This window comes from Sus scrofa, chromosome X (genome assembly GCF_054392235.1).
Source record: "Sus scrofa isolate SSC_HxYL_T2T_F1_AM1 chromosome X, Sscrofa_HxYL_maternal_Yorkshire_Landrace_v2.0, whole genome shotgun sequence".
NCBI classification, from domain to species: Eukaryota; Metazoa; Chordata; class Mammalia; order Artiodactyla; family Suidae; genus Sus; species Sus scrofa.
In genome coordinates this window covers 13,345,378-13,361,909 of record NC_139401.1, presented here as the reverse complement: position 1 = coordinate 13,361,909, position 16,532 = coordinate 13,345,378, and the positions used below count along the sequence as shown (strand labels likewise).

General features: G+C 44.5%; 1 long non-coding RNA gene across 2 annotated transcripts in view; it reads right to left on the bottom strand.

Annotated features, from left to right (window-relative positions):
- Positions 1-16,532, bottom strand: part of LOC106506896 (uncharacterized) — a 62,492-nt gene that overhangs the window by 15,654 nt on the left and 30,306 nt on the right. The window contains exon 3 of one of the 2 annotated variants that reach the window (XR_014835695.1): positions 13,916-14,576. The exons of the other annotated variant lie outside the window; for it this stretch is intronic. This is a non-coding gene — a long non-coding RNA (uncharacterized LOC106506896). Of the gene's footprint in view, positions 1-13,915; positions 14,577-16,532 lie in introns of those variants that run through there. 2 annotated transcript variants of the gene reach the window in all.

The window sequence follows — 16,532 nt, the reverse complement described above, 5'->3', positions numbered from 1 at the left end:
GTCAATAATGTGAGACAAACAAACAAAAAAATAGGATAACGAGAGTAAGAATGCATCAACTGACTTATCTATCCAGGAAAGTAATAACTAAGCTTCAAAAAATAAACTATATGAAATACCACTGGGGAATAAAGAAAGAAATGAAATATTGACACTCGAAAGATCATGGCCTCTCAAAATAATGCTGAGTGAAAGAGGCTAGACTAAAAAGAGTATCTGCTATTTGATTTAATTTATATAAAACTAGTCTATAAAATACAATCAATAATGACAGAAAACAGGTTAGTGGTTACCTGGGTACCCAGACTGGAGGGAGACAGAGTACAAATGGGCATGAGGCAATGTTTAGCGATGATGGCAAGGTTCAGCGTCTTGACTGTGGAGATGGTTTTACAGGTTTGTGTATAAATCAAAGCTCATTATATTGAGCATTTTAAATGCATACAGTTTTTTGTATGTCAGTTTCTCCTCAATAATGCAAAGAGAGTACATTTTATTGCACCAGTCAAGAACTACCCTCTGAATAATCGATTATTTTCAACAGCCTAATCCAATAAACTGCTGCTACAAAGTACATTTCTGCTTCTCACAATATATCTTAGGTTTCTACTTCAGAAGCAAAGGTACCACAACTAGGGTCCATAGACTTTTTCACTTTATAACCTGCTTCTTCATCTTCATCTTCCCCAGAAGAACTGCCTTGCATTTTTAGCACTCATTCAACAAATATTCATTGTACTGTTTTGTGAATTCTTTTTCAATTTCCCCTCCTCTCTTTTGAACTCTGATCCTGTCTTCCAAGCTGCTAGGTACCAACCTTCCAACTTCCATCCTGCTTTCTAGAAGTTTATCTTAAAATCTAGGGTTTTTTCCTCCAATCTACAAGTCACTGATAAAACGATGAAGAACATCAGTGAGAGATGATGAGGAAGAATGTCCAAGGCTGTTTACTAAGAAAGCAAACTTTCACTGAAATCCTGGAGCTTTGCCTCAAGATGGAGTCTCACTGGAAGAGGCTTGATTTAAAAAGAACGTCCGTTCCCAACCGACTCTCTTGTTTTGTACTCAACCAATAAACTTATGTTAGCTCACAAAGAAGGGACATGGCAGAAGTAGGAAAAACTGCTTAAGTGAAAAGAAACATGAGATACTGATCTTTGCTTGACACAAACCCATATAGCACATTTCTGCTCAGCATTCTTTCTCCTCAAGTTTCCCCACTTTTCCAGATGGTACAATCAATTGTGTCTTTGCCACTCCCATGTGCATTGTAGTTTACTAGTGCACGTTCATGCCCTGGTCATCTCATGACCTGGCATACCAGTGAGCTGGTTTCCTTTTCAGATACTCTTGGACCATGTTTACACACCACCTGCACCATCCTCACTTTTTAAAAATTCTGTGTGAAAAGATCTTTCCCCAGTGAGGCTAGTGAGGGCATAACTGCTAAGGAGACAACAAACGCTCTAGATTCTAGAGTCCTGGGTTTGAGTCCTGGCCTTAGAAACTTCTAGACTTCAGGATGGCTGATGACTCTCAGAGCTTCAGTTTCATTATCTGTAAAAGGAGGCTATACTAACCTGTATTTTATTAAAACACAAGGATCTGATTGCTATCCACCCCATGTTCTATTAAAACAGCCAAGAATGATTTGTGCCCAATGCTAAATAAAGGCTGACAGATGAATTCCTTTCCATCTCTCTGGTGGTGTGAGTTCAGCTGTTGGCCTTCAGGAAAATCCTAGGTTCTTAACTGCATCACTAGTTTGTTGGTTGGTTTTTATTTGTTTCTTTGGGGTTTTTTCTTCCTCTCTTTCCACTTGGATGGTTAATAAGCCTAAGGAGTCTTGGTTGGAGAGAGAGATAAATCTCAGATGCTAATGACTTTCACTGCTATTAATCTAACTACACAAAGACCTCTGGGGCCTGCCAGGCATTTCATTAATTGTGTTATATCTAAGACAGTGGGGAAGTTGGGTGGTTTCCTTGGAAATACCCAAGATCAGAGATTTAGGTCATGGGTTTTCTACAACTTTCTTATAAGGAATCAAACATGTGTCCAAGGGAATGAAATTTTTGCATTCAAGCCCACTTTTGCCTCTCTCCAAACACTTAGTATTAGCCTAATTAGTGCTTAATGGCTATGGTCCAGATTAAATTGCTTTGTGGAGAAAATGGTTTTCTATATGTATTCTAACATCAAAATCAATCAAGCTCTCTGTCTCTCTTTCTCACTTGTTTTTACCTAACAGCCCACATTCATGACCTACAGAAGATGGCAAGAGTGACTCTTACAATCTACTGTACTATTATCTGTGCCCCTTTCCACTGTTAAAAAAAAGAAGATTTTTTTTTTTTTAAAAAGATTCGTGAAAGGGCCAAAGTGAGAGGCTGGAACCAATTCCCTTTTCTGCCAACCCAGGCACTCTCCTAACTGTAGCCAGTCAAGATCCTTTTTCCTGGCTACCAGTCCCACTCCCAACACCTGTGGTTTCACGCCAGTTGTTTTCTTTTTACACACACAGATTTCTAAATTTTTTTTTTGCAATCTAATCAAAACTTCATAAACGACCGTCCACTTACAATTTCTGAAAGTCATCTGTGGAGGTGGAACTATACTTAACCACTTTATATTTGCAAACACCCACCAGTGGACGTGACAGCAGAGCTTGGTGAGATCGGAAGGGATGGAAAACTCATCAGCTGCCTATTGAATTCAAAATAAAACAAGCATTTCCCCCAGATGCACAGGCCTAGGAGTATGATTCCCTTTCCTGTGTCAGCACCAAATGCTCCGGCTCATTGTAAGACTGGAAACAGACGTGGGGTATCCTCCTATTCTCCTCTGGAGGGGAGGAAAAGAGCACAGGTGGGAGGAAATGTGGGAGAAGAAAAAGGAAGGACCCCTACGGCGCACTGGGAGGAACTTGCTATATCCCTTGAAGATAAGGTATCACACTGAAAATGTTGAGTGTGAAGCCAGGGATCTGCTGGCTTGGTCAATGGCTGACTCATTCCCCTGAATTGAGTAGATCTGATATTTGCTTTTGTCTAGAAGCACAGAACTGTTCACTGAATCCTAGAGACCCAAGGGCATTGTAAACCACTTCCAGTCATGCTACAATCTTCACACTCTCTCTCTGTGTGGGACCCACAGGCCCATCCTTTTTCAGTGATGGTGTGAGGAAGCTGTCCCCTTTTCCTGATTTTATGCAATTCCAACATTTCAAATGGGTTGTGGCATGGAGCCAGGGAACCGGCATGGATGAGCCCACAGATCAACTGGGAAGGAGGAGAGAGAGGGGTTGCTGGCGAAAGAGGAAAATGCTGCCTGGGCAGGCTGAGTTCAATCTACACAACAAAGCAACTGGACAACAAAGGAAAGATGGGTTCAATCAAAAGCCTGTTACTCCCAAAGTTCACTGCAGCACTATTTACAATAGCCAAGATATAGAAGCAACCTAAATGTCCATCAACAGAGGAATGGATAAAGAAGATGTGGTATATATACCATGGCATATTACTCAGCCATAAAAAAAAAAGAACAAAATAATGTCATTTGCAGCAACATGGATGGACCTAGAAATTATCATATTGAGTGAAGTAAGTCAGGCAGAGAGAGACAAATAGCATATGGTATAGCTTAAATGTGGACTCTGAGGGGGAAAAAAGATACAAATGAGCTTATTTACAAAATAGAAATAATGTAGTTCCATGGTGGTCTAGTGGCTAGGATTCAGCGCTTTCACCGCCAGAGCCCGGGTTCGAGTCCCAGTCAGGGAAACTTAGGAACCTCGCTCCTTCTGCTGGGAATGCCCATTGTAGCTCAGTGGGTCAAGAACCCGACTGGTATCCATGAGGATGAGGGTTCGATCCCTGCTCTCGCTCTGTGGGTTAAGGATCTGGCATTTCCATGAGCTGTGGTATAGGTCACAGATACGGCTCGGATCCCACATGGCTGTGGCTGTGGTGTAGGTTGGCAGCTACAGCTCCAATTCAACCCCTAGCCTGGGAACCTCCATATACTGCAGGAGCAGCCCTAAGATGCAAAAAAAAAAACAAAAAACAAAAAACAAAAAACAAAAAAACCCAGAAATAGACCCTCAGACATAGAAAACAAACTGATGGTTACCAAAAAGGAAGGCGGGGCAGGGATAAATTAGGAGTCTGGGATTAACACACACACTACTACATATAAAATAGATAAACAACAAGGACTTATTCCATATAGCACAGGGAACTCTACTCAATATCTTATAAAAACCTATAATGGAAAAGAATCTGAAAAGGATATGTGTGTATGTGTCTATACATATATGTGTGTGTGTATCCACATCACTGTGCTGTACACCTGAAACAAACATGACATTGCAAATCAACTATACTTCAATTTTTAAGAAAAGGCTGTTACCATGTTTACTTGACACCAAACTCCTGCTTTGACTAGCTTCCCTTCTCTTCTATGGAGCATTTTTTGATGGAATTGATCCATTGTGGTTATGCTGCAGAAACAGCTTCATGGAAGAATTTGTGTAAGGATTCCAGTCTTGGAAATTTGATGCCCAAACCATTATGGAATCACAAAGTAAGAAGAATGAGAGTGGCAACAGTTTATAGAAGATCTAAATCAAAATGGGAAAGAAGCGATACTGAAAATAGGAGCCTTAACTGGTACCCAAGTCTCAGTTTAGTTTATCCTGATCTTATTCAGGTTAAAATGGCAGGTTGACCTCACAACTTTAGAATCCCTGGGAACCAGTCCTGTTCCAAGAAATTTTCCATTTCAGGTAAACAAGCTCTTGTTCAGGGAGGGGTAGGGAGTGTTGTTTCCTTTCAAGTTACTCTTATCTTTTATCAAGGCCAAGGGCAGAACAGTGGTGACCCTAAAGCAAAGCAAACACAAGAGCATGATGTCAGAATATGTTCCTACCCTGCAGCCCAGGACTACAGTGAGTATCTATGGTCCTCAAGCCCCACCCTCCCTTGCTAGTTCATCGCCTCCACCTGCTCCCAGATTGAGTCTCTCAATCTAGATGTGTCACACAAGACCTCTTTCTCAAACTTATTACAAGAATGATATCGCAACATTCTTCCCTTAGATCATTCCACCAACCTTCCACCGGTTATCCACTGTATGAGAATCAGATGGCACCAGTACAAGTTCCATGGGCTGCTTCCCCACTGTTCACACCTTGTCACGACCCAGCCATCTATATAGGTCTTCTCTCCTTCCTTGCAGTACAAGAAGCAGTCTCTCAACCCTCTCCCACTTCCAAGGCCTTTGCCCTTGCTGCCCCTCAGCCTAGAACACTTTGGCCCCTCATTTTTCTCATGGCTGGTTCACTCTGATCATCCTATCCCAGCACAAGCTCTCCTTCTCAGAGCAAGGCTTTCCCAGACTAAAAGAGACAAATCCACCACTGCCCCAATTCCTTCCTCCTTCATCTATTTATCACATTATTATTACTTATCACATTATTATTACCGTCCTCATTCCTTGGTTGACCTGCTGATTGCCTACCTTAGAATCTATTCTCCTAAGAACAGAGATCTTGCCTGGCTCTTTCAAGCTATACTTATTGATTGAATAAATATCAACACACACAGGTCTCCCACTGCCTCGCTTTCCAGGATTCAACTTAGAGGTCTTCCATTTCTAACAACTTCCATCCCTCTACCACCACTCCCATTTTCCCCTACACACACCTCTCATATACCACCTCACCCTACCCACCACCCTCCCACTATCTAGGAATCCTGACTATATCTAGATTCACACTTAACACATGGAAATGCAGTATCTCTCCCAAATGCCTTGAGCTTTCTTCGCATGTCTTATGCATATGTGAATCTCTGGCATATGCTTGGCCCACATGCTGAATAAACACTTGTCAGATGTATAAATAAACTGATGAGTTCATCAAAGGGGCCTATTAACCCAGCCGATAGCCTATTTGTATATAGGGTTTTACTGGGAATCAGCACATTTTTCTGGGAAGGACTGGATAGTGAATATCTGAGGGTTCACAGACCACACAATCTCTGCTGCAGCTACTACTCTCTGCCCTTGCAGCAGGAAAGCAGCCATAAGTATTGTGTACACAAAGGAGCAGGGTCGTGTGCCAGAAAAACTTCATTTACAAAAAGAGGCAGTGAGTTGGGTTTTTGGCACCTACCTGGCTAAGACCCTTAAATGTATAACCTTATTTAGCCCTAAAACACCATCAGGTAGATATGAGAATTATTTCCTTCTTGGAGAGGAAGAAACTGAGACTCAGAGGGGTTGAGTAACTTGTTCCAAGTGGTAGAGCCCATTCATCCACTCCAGAGCCTATGCAAAAAAGACCCAAAGAACAATCTACAAAGAAGGAGGTGTTTGTCAACTGGAAAAGATTGAGGAATCAAAGATGATCTACAAAAAGCTTTCTTAAGAACGCTTAGGATCAGCAGGAAAGAAAGTTTAAAATGAAAGATCAAGTGCTTCCCCCACCCCCTGCCCCATTTGGAGATGTGGAACATTCACGTGATTGGAAAGAAAAGAAACTTTCCAACACAATGTAGTTTTGGAGAGTCTTGGACTTTTGCCTGGCACGAAAATGCTAAAATGTCCTGAGCTGCCTGTGCCCAGAAGCCTGGAAGGGGTGAGACTCAGGGAAAGGCAGCGGCCAGCATGCACTGAGAGTCTGCCCTGCAGGCTCGGGATCACCTGCTTCTTACCATCCACTCACATCATGATAGCTCTCCATGAACAAGAAAAGGGCAACTGTGCAGACCTCTGTGTGGGTCATAGCAACCTGTCTGTGTGAGCATACGAATTTGGATCTGCCAAATAACACGACTTAAAGAGACTTCCTTAAAGAGAAATCCTTAAAGAGATCTCCCTCAGGATTCTTTCCAGCCTTTCAGTAACCTGTAAAAATGATAAAACAAAAAATAAAAAATAGGAGTTCCCATTGTAACTCAGCAGTAACAAACCCAGCTAGTTTCCATGAGGATATGGGTTCAATCCCTGGCCTTGCTCAGTGGGTTAAGGATCCCATGTTTCTGTAGCTGTGGCATAGGCTGGCAGCTGCAGCTCTGATTCGACCCCTAGCCTGGGAATTTCCATATGCCGCAGGTGTGGCCCTAAAAAAGTAATAAAAAACAAAAAAATCTCTTAATCTAAAAGCATAAAGAAGCTAATCATCAAGTTTGGATTTATATATTCAGTGGAGAGTACAACTTGAAAATTGTCTCTCTTGGAACACGGAAATAAACGGTGTCTATCTAGCTGGGCATGCAACGTTAACAATTCCATAGGGTCTACTTTGACATTTGTTTCTATCTGTTGAGCAGAGGGAAAGAGATAGATCTTGGCTCTGCTACCCACGGCTCTGTGGCCTCAGGCAAGGCACTTGGTGTTTCTGTGACTTAGTTTGCTCTTTGTAAAATGGATACAATGTGATACTTAGACTTCAAAAGGCTTTGATGAGGTCTAATCAGAATCTTTAATACAGGATGTCATTCTTCTGAGAGAGGAAGAAGTTTCCCTGGTAATTACATTTAGTTGATAAAAGACGTGTAAAATCATAAAGGTGTCAGAGCTAGAATGGACCTCAGGTTCCAATCCCTCGTTTTAAAAATAAGGAAACTGGAGCCAGAATACATTAGTGACGCATAGCATTTAGACACAAAGCTGCATTGTCGTTACATAGATCAAAGCCTTCAGGATGTCTCAAGAAATGTTTTCAGCTATATATTTTTATACCACACGCCCTTACTACTGATTAATTCAATAACACAAAAACATGCTTTACAAAACTCATGGACTTGGAGAATAGATTTGTGGTTGCAGAGGGGGAGTGAGTGGGATGACTGGGAGTCTGGGGTTAATAGATGCAAGCCATTGCATTTGGAGTGGATAAGCAATGAGATCCTGCTGTAGAGCACAGGAAACTGTCTAGTCACTTGTGCTGGAACATGATGGAAGATAGTGTGAGATAAAAGAATGTATATATATGCACATATGTATGTGTGTGTGAGAGAGAGAGACTGGGTCACTTTGCTGTATAGTAGAAAATTGAGAGAACACTGTAAGCCAACTATAATGGAAAAATAAAAATTATAAAAAATATGCTTTACATGTATAACTTTATATATATATAGCTTCTCTACACATCTTTCCAGTAAAGTGATACATATTTGAGTGAAAAGGCCAGGTGATGTCTTAGAGTTTGTTGTAGACAATTTCGACTACAATTCAAGATGTATGAATTAAAAAACGATCCCTTGGGAAAATCTCATCCAACGGATTATTGTTTTGTTTGTTTGGTTTTTTTTGTCTTTTTGCCATTTCTAGGGCCGCTCCTGCAGCACATGGAGGTTCCCAGGTTAGGGGTTGAATCAGAGCTGTAGCCACCTGCCTACACCAGAGCCACAGCAACGCAGGATCCGAGCCGAGTCTGCAACCTACACCACAGCTCACAGCAATGCCGGATCCTTAACCCACTGAGCAAGGCCAGGGATCGAACCCGCAACCTCATGGTTCCTAGTCGGATTCGTTAACCACTGAGCCACGATGGGAACTCCGGATTATTGTTTTGTAATTATAAGTTTGTACAGTCTTTTTGAAGTTTTTTCCCTCCTCAATATCTATTAAATAAAAAATGATTAAGCTTATTGAACAAGCGATTTCAGTCCTGGAACTAGATCCTAGAGAATTTCTTACATAAGTGCACATAATCCAGTACAAGGCTGTTTACTGCAGTGCTATCAACTTTCATAACATTAAAATACCCTGTAGACACTGCATTTTATTATTTTTAAAAATCTCTTTTATTTAATTTTTTTGGCCACACCCATGGCATGTGGAAGTTCCCTGGCCAGGGATCGAACCTGTGCCACAGCAGTGCTGCAGTGAAAACACTGGATCCTTAAGCCACTGCACCACAGGAAACTCCGACACTGTGTTTTAAAATGATGGTGGTAGGAGTTCCCATCCTGGCTCAGTGGTTAATGAACCCAACTAGTATCCATGAGGATGTGGGTTCGATCCCTGGCCTTTCTCAGTGGGTTAAGGATCTGGTGTTGCTGTGAGCTATAGTGTAGGCTACAGACATAGCTAGGATCCCACATTGGTGTGGCTGTGGTGTAGGCCAGCAGCTACAGTTCCAATTCGACCCCTAGCCTGGGAAGCTTCACATGGCATGGGTGCAAACCAAAAAAAAAAAAGATGCTGGGAGTTCCCTGGTGCTCAGGTAGTTAGGATTCAGCACTTTCACCGCTGTGACGTGGGTTCAATCCCTGGTCTGGGAACTGAGATCCTACATCAAGCCGCTGTACACCGTGGCCAAAAAAATATAAACGAGGGGGAAAAAAACCCACCAAAATGTCCTACTTATGGGTAATTTTTAATTAAAAAAATAAAATGCTGCTTAATATCTCATTTTGTTACACTGTAATTTCTCTCACTAATGTCCTTTACTTGGGTAATGAAGTTATTTCAAATTTTCCCTTTTCTGCAGTTGGAAACTATGAACATTCTTGCAGGGAAGCTTCAGGCACAACAGCCTCGCTGAAGAGAGAAAAACAATGAGGAGTATCTTATGCTCCAACACACACAACATCATACAGAGAATTAAGGAGATGGCACAGTTAGTGAGTTCATGAAAACCCACTGCACACTGCACGGGGCCCTCTGATGACAGAGAGGGGAGCCCCAGGGCATTGAAATCGTCCCATCACAAAGAAAGGAATCATTCCAGGACTGGCTAGGAGTCACTCTAGCTGCTCATATGCCAGAGGCTAGTTCTGTGGTGCTTTATGGAGAGAAAAAATGTGCCCCCAGCTCTGATTTTTCAACTACCCAGGGATAAGCACATAAGGAGAATTTACTGTGCAGTAAATCTCCTGTGTTCTTTCTTCATGGTAAAAAATAAGGAAACAGAGTGGGGCGGGGGATGGAGGGGCAGGGAGAGCCCCTCGAGGAAACTGTCACACAGCATTCCAACTTAAAGATTCTTCTTCTTTTTTCCTTTTTACGGCTATACCTGCGGCATATGGAAGTTGCCGGCCAGGGGTCATATCAGAGCTGCAGCTGCCAGCCTACGTCACAGGCACGGCAATGCCAGATCTGAGCCTTGTCTGCAACCTACACCACAGCTCACAGCTACGCCAGATTCTTAGCCCACTGAGCGAGGCCAGGGTTCAAACCCACATCCTCAGAGACTCTATGTCAGGTTCTTAACCCACTGACCCACAATGGGAACTCCCAGATTCTTTTTTAATTATTATTTTTTGCTGTGTCTGATGCATACAGAAGTGCCCAGGCCAAGGATCAGATCCACACACCACAGCAGTGACCTGAGCCACAGCAGTGTCAACACCAGATCCTTAATCCCCTGAGCCGCCAGGGAACTCCCCAACTTCAAGATTCAAAGAGGTAAGTGGAGGTGAGGATGACAAATAAAATGAAGCCTCTCCTTCCACCTCAAATTTGTGAACAAGCTCAGTGTTCCTCAGAACTGAATCCACGGGTTGACCTTGGCAATGGTGTCCCTGGGACCTCAAGCACGTGTAGCAAAATAAATGCAAAATTCATTTTAGAGCAGAGCCATGCATTGGAATCAGTGATGTTAGAGTGTAAGTTATTTTTAGAGGGAACCCAGAAACAGATCAGATCACTGTGACCTGCACAGTATCAACCACTCCTTCACTGTGCCATTGAGGAGACATGCCAGCCCCAACAGCCTCACCTGGGGAAATCGTTATTGGAAAACTGAAGTGTGTAGAAAGACTCAAAATGATTACTGACAGTATAGGAGTTCCCATCATGGCTCAGCGGAAACAAATCTGATTAGGAGCCATGAGGTTGTGCGTTCGATCCCTGGCCTCGCTCAGTGGGTTAACAATCCGGTGTTGCCATGAACTGTGGTGTAGGTTGCACACTCGGCTCAGATCCGGCGTTGCTGTGGCTGCGGTGTAGGCACACTCCGATTGGACCCCTAGCCTGGAAACCTCCTTATGCTGCAGGTGCAGCCCTAAAAACCAAAAAAAAAAAAAAAAAAAAAAAAAAAAAAAAAATAGATTACTGACAGTATAGACTATGTAGTTAAGTCAAACTTAGGAAGTTAATTCATCAATTCACTCATTGGTGAGAGAGTTTATACCAGTATCTCTGTACCAGTTTAAAGGTAAAATAGAGGAGTAGAAAGAACTTTTAAACTCAAGGTCATTCTTTTTTTTTTTTTTTTTTTTTTTTTTTTGTCTTTTTGCTATTTCTTTGGGCTGCTCCTGCGGCATATGGAGGTTCCCAGGCTAGGGGTCGAATCGGAGCCATAGCCACCGGCCTACGCCAGAGCCACAGCAACGCGGGATCCGAGCCGCGTCTGCAACCTACACCACAGCTCATGGCAACGCTGGATCGTCAACCTACTAAGCAAGGGCAGGGACCAAACCCGCAACCTCATGGTTCCTAGTCGGATTCGTTAACCACTGCGCCACAACGGGAACTCCTCAAGGTCATTCTTTATGTCAGTCATAAAAATAAAAATTTTAGGAGTTCCCACTGTGGCACAGTGGGTTAAGAATTCAACTGCAGCAGCTCAGGTCACTGTGGAGGTGTGGGGTCGATCCCCAGCCTGGCTTAGTGGGCTAAAGGAGCCAACATTCCCGCAGCTATGGCGTAGGTCACAACTATAGTTCAGATTCAATCCCAGGCCTGGGAACTTTCAGATGCCATGGGTAAAGCAATTAAAAAAAAAAAATCCAGCGGAAATTATATTGCACCATGGTTTTTGGGGGAAAGGAATTAGAGTAGCTTTAGGATAGCGAATTTTGCCTTTTTGTTTGGTTGGTTGATTGGTTGCCGTGGGAGTCTGTTTGCAGGGCCATTCTGAGTGTATTTGCTACCAGGAGCCGGCTCTGACTTCTCAGCCTAATGTTCCTCCAGGAACATTGCAGCAGGAGCAAAGTGGGGGGGCTTTATTGAATGTGAGTTAAGCAAAAGCACATTTCTTAAAATGAGACTCAAATACATTTATTGGAGATGGACGCCAAGCACTGGGGCAGGCATCAGGTGCATATGTTCATTCTGTTCAAATGAGCCTTCGAATTTGAAAGCCTAGCTCAAGCCTTACCACTTTGGAAAGCACGCAGCAGGTCTAGAGGGAGGTGACAATATGCTTGAAAATTGTCGCCAGTGGTTGGACATGGCTCAGAGAGGAGTGAGTTGATCAGAAAACGAACCACACTTTCTGAGCAAGAAACCCCGCCCCCACGAATTGTAAATCCAGGCAGCGCAGCACAAGAGCGCTTGACTCTGAGAAAGCTCTTTCTTTCTGCTCCCGCTCTGTGCCTCTTCTGGGCTCAGCTCCAGGCAGCTCCCAAATGGCTTTGCTCCTGTCTGGGTAGCCCTGAAAGCTCTCCTCTGCCTTGTCAATCACCAACTCGGGAGCCGCTCAGTGTGTGGACGTGAACAGTTTCAGCCTTGAGGTGGCTTGTCAGCTGACTCTGAGAATAGGTCAGGACGGTGGAAACTGTGCTCACGATTATTTGGTGTAGGACAGGGGTTGGTTAAATAAAAAAAGGACCGATTCAGAATGCTACATGCTTTCTAACACCCGACCATGAATACAGCCCTTTGTCAAATTCTGCGGACTAGACGCCAAAGTGAAATATGGTGGAAACCAGTCCAGAGCCAAAAAGCGTATGCCACAGCAATGGCATTTGATTTGGGCCCCAAAATAAAAGGAGGAAGATGAGGGGATCGATGGCAGAGAATGGTGTTCACTCTTAGTGTTTTAACATATCGTTATGAGGATTCACTTGACCCATACTTTTTCTTTTTAATCCCATGAAAGATACTAATGTTATTACTACAATAATAACAACAACAATAATAATAAACTAAATGCATGCAGGGCTCTCTGTGTGCCAGGCATCGTACTACATTCTTGGCACGCCTGACCTCATTACCGCTCTCTCAACCATACCTTGAGCCTGCCCTGGCCATTCCTGTTCTAGAAGTGAAGACACTGAGCCTCAGCAAAGTGACCTCACACAATTCCACACAGCCAGGAAGCAGGCTTGCTGCCCCTGGAGCCCAAATCTGACGCCAAATCCAACTTTCTGTGCCTGGTACCCCCCCATGCCAGAGAAAGGAGGTGCGGAGGATGTGGGAACGGATATGTGTCTGCAACTACCATCTCATTGTGCTTTCTTCCTTTTGGCTTTAGTTGTGGAAGATCTTTTTCAGTAGGTTGCAATCTTTTTTTTAATCAGTGGTTGCTCAGTAGTTAGTTGTGATTTTGGTGAACTCATGAGAGGACGGGAGCTCAAAGTCCTCCTGCTCCGCCATCTGGCTCCGGGATCAGGAAATAATATTGCGGAACTGGGGGAGTTCCCGTCGTGGCGCAGTGGTTAACGAATCCGACTAGGAACCATGAGGTTGCGGGTTCGATCCCTGCCCTTGCTCAGTGGGTTAACGATCCGGCATTGCCGTGAGCTGTGGTGTAGGTTGCAGATGTGGCTCGGATCCCGCGTTGCTGTGGCTCTGGCGTAGGCCGGTGGCTATGGCTCCGATTTGACCCCTAGCCTGGGAACCTCCATATGCCGCAGGGGCGGCCCAAGAAATAGCAAAAAGACAAAAAAAAAAAAATATATTGCGGAACTGGGATGGAAAGGAGGACTGACTGAATTGGTGAAAGGCTAAGAATGGCGAAGGAGAAGCCTTCCAAGAAGGCCTTGGTTGTGATTTCCGCCCCCCCCCGCCCCTCCCCGCCCTCCGCCATCACCCCCTTGACATTGCTGAGAACTATAGAACAAGACTTCCAAGGTATCTGGCACCTGTCAAAAACCAGTTCGTATGGATGATCCAATAAGAGCGATGGATATTTCATTCCACCCTGAGCTTCCATCAGAGAGAAGGCCCCAAAGGTTTCAATTCCAGGCTGTGAAAGGCAGGTACAATTAATTGAGGCAAAAGGGGGAACTTCCGCTCCACACATGGACCGCCTGTGTCTCCAGCATGAATCTCCTCCAGCAGCAGTGCAGACGTGGGGAGGTGCTGTGCCAGTTGCCCCTACACGTCCCTGCTGGCCCCCGCCTGGGCCCTGGACCCCATCACGCCCTGTGAGGATCCTGCCTTCCGTACCTCTCCCAGGCAAGAGGCTCAGAGGTGAACATTTGAACCTGTCCTACATTCCCCTGAAAAAGGAACTTGGCCGCCATGTCCCCCGGAGACGACAAAGAAGGTAAAACGGCATCATTTGCTGGCCTCCAAAGCCTGCCCCCAATTCCGCAACCCTCCAAACCTGAGGTTAAAGGCAACAAAGCGGGTCTGTTCTCTTTTTGCCGTATTTTACTTCTTTCTACACTGTGTCCCAGCGTGAAAAACGAGCCCATGGTTTCCCTTCCAGTGTGGTCAGGAGGCAGGACGCTAAGAACAGGCTTTGGGAGGAAGTCAGAGTCTCAGGGAAGAGTCCAAAATGCCATCCACAGTGAGGAAAACAGCCGGAGTCCACAGAAATCAGGGACCACTCTTGAGGGTGGTGCACCTTGCAAGGGCAGCAAAGAGCCTGCCTCTTAGAGACGTTTGCACTGGAAAAGAATAAGCCACCTAAGCATGAAATCAATGCAAATGTCAAGAAATGCATCTAGTGAAGATTCTCAGTAGGTTTAAGGATCTGAGATTTGCGAATTACCCTGGGGAATACAAAGCTTACATCTGATGTCTGCCCTGAAGCACTTAGAATCAATGGAGAGAAGAAGCCAAATGCTGGAGTTTACTGGGGCAAGAAGATAGCAGGGCAGACTTTCAAGCTAGGAGAGTGCTTTCCCCAACATTTTGTATAGCTCAGTGGTTAGGAGTAGAAAACCTGGGATTTAGTCCATGATTTCTTTCTTTTTCTTTCTTCCTTTCTCTCTCTTTCTCTCTTTTCATGGCTGCACCTGTGGCACATGGAAGTTCCCAGGCTAGGGGTGGAATCGGAGCTACAGCTACCAGCCTACACCACAGCCACAGCCACACCAATCTGAGCCCCATCTTCGACCTACACCGCAGCTTGCAGCAACGCCAGATCCTTAACCCACTGAGCGAGGCCAGGGATGGAACCTGCATCCTCATGGATATTAGTTGGGTTCTTAACCCGCTGAGCCACAGTGGGAACTCCCCATAGTTTATATTTTTCAAGCACAGAGTTAAAAACTGTCAAGCCATGCAAATTTTCTGGTCCCGATGTTTTAAAAATTATAGCAGAAACAAGACCTCAGAAGTCCCTTCAAATACTTTTTTTTTTTTTTTTTTTTTTGAAAAAAAGCCTCATGTCTCTTAGTTGTGTCCGTTCAGAGGAGGGAGATTTCAGAGGGAAAGAGAAGAACTCTCAGTAGAATTCATGGGTGGAAATAGAGACGTGAGGCGGGAAGAAGGTCGGCATCCAGGGAAAGAAATGGTTAAGTCCTGGAGACCAGCGTGGCTAGTGGAGAAGCTTCCTCAAGAGTGACTGTGGGGAAACAGGCTGGGAAGGAGGCTGGGTGAAGGTGATGCATCTCCTGAACACGGGATAAAAATGGCACCACAGGTCACCTTGGTTCAGAGTTTTCTAGGCTTTCACACTTTTGTCCCCTGGCACGACTCACCTGTTTCTGTACCTTTTATTCCTCCCTCGTGAACATAAATCCATTCTAATCCAAAGAGCTGCCAGGGATCACGCATTTTATAGCATCAGGCACCGTTCTGTGGGCGTCAATCATTGCCTTCCTGACTTCTCACCAGGACCACATAGCACACTGTGTACTACTGCTCCCATGAAGAAACTGAGGCACAGAGATGTTAATGAACGTAGTCAAGCTCACGCAGCCAGTAAGTGGTCGGACCCGAATTTGAACCCACACAGTCTGATGATAGAGCCCCACCTCTGTCCTTGAAGCTGGAAGGTCCTTTTGCCCCGCCCCCCCCCCAAAATCCATATTTTTCATTTTTCATCCAATGAGATATCCAGGAAGTCTCTGTGGTTTTGCACTGCATTTTTCATGTGCAAACCTAACCACAGCATCCCTCATCCTAAGCATACAATACAGGCAGGTGAAAATCAAGCTTGAAATGAGGTTTCCCAAGCCCTTGGCTATCCTTCCAGGCACATCTGCTGCAGAAACCGTTTCCATGGTGTTTGTGACAAAACTTTACGATAAGAAAGACACAAGTCTAATTCCTTCTTTCATGGACCCTGCCGGCCTTTGTAGCTCCTGGCTGTGCAGGAACAACTAATGCACGCCACAGGGCCCCTCTGGGGGGTGCTTATCCCTCTCAGCCATTCTAATCTGCAGAGAAGCACAGCATATGCACAAGAACAACGGAGATGCTGTGTATTCACTCATATCAGATATGAAGAGATACTCCTGCACCTGAAAATTAAAAACACAAAGCTCTATCACGCCATCAAGTCTGCGAGAGCCAGTGCAAGTGTCCCATTCTTCTTCCCACATCTGTTTCACTGCGCCTTGGAGGTCACCCACTTGTGTAACCGCGGAGGAACCAAGAGAACCGCTTCCTCATTG